The sequence below is a fragment of the Sinocyclocheilus rhinocerous genome, unplaced genomic scaffold (assembly GCF_001515625.1).
Source record: "Sinocyclocheilus rhinocerous isolate Xijiao unplaced genomic scaffold, SAMN03320098_v1.1 scaffold13266, whole genome shotgun sequence".
NCBI classification, from domain to species: domain Eukaryota; kingdom Metazoa; phylum Chordata; class Actinopteri; order Cypriniformes; family Cyprinidae; genus Sinocyclocheilus; species Sinocyclocheilus rhinocerous.
Window position 1 is genome coordinate 1 of NW_015624319.1, and position 682 is coordinate 682.

The window sequence follows — 682 nt, forward strand, 5'->3', positions numbered from 1 at the left end:
TTCATTTTTACAATATCATACAACAACATCCTCACTTTAAAATAACGGCATTGATTACTCCAAACCTGCCAATTTCAAAGACGGCACCCAGCTTTGAACTGGGGACCGCTTGATCTGCAGTCAAATGCTCTACCACTGAGCTATACCCCCACAGAAACAGAAGCCCTAAACTGCACAGAGGAAATTAGATCCTTCAGTTTTACGAACAACAACAACAACATCTTCACTTTAAAATAAAGGCTTTACTTAACCTAAAGCTGCGAAGGCATAAGGGGGCATCTAGATTTGAATTGGGGACCTCCTGATCTGCAGTCAAATGCTCTACGACTGGACTATACCCCCACGAAACCACAAGATCAAAAACGCACACAGGAAATTAGATTATTCATTTTGACAATATCAAACAGCAACATCTTCACGTCAAAATAAAGGCTTCGGTTAACCTAACGCTGGCAAGTACAAAGGGGCACCCAGATTTGAACCGGGGACGTCTTGACCTGCAGTCAAATGCTCTACCACTGAGCTATACCCACGCAGGAACAAAAGCCCAAAAGTGCATACAGGAAATTAGATTCTTCAGTTTTACAATATCATACAACAACATCTTCACTTCAAAATGAGGCTTTGGTTAAACCTAAACCTGCGAAGTCCAAAGGGGGCACCCAGATTTGAACTGGGGACC

The 682-nt window shown here is 42.5% G+C and overlaps 1 non-coding gene across 1 annotated transcript; it reads right to left on the reverse strand.

The window, feature by feature from the left end:
* Positions 1-78: 78 nt before the first annotated feature.
* Positions 79-150, reverse strand: trnac-gca (transfer RNA cysteine (anticodon GCA)). Its single transcript has one exon. It is a non-coding gene; the product is annotated as a tRNA-Cys (tRNA).
* Positions 151-682: the final 532 nt, after the last annotated feature.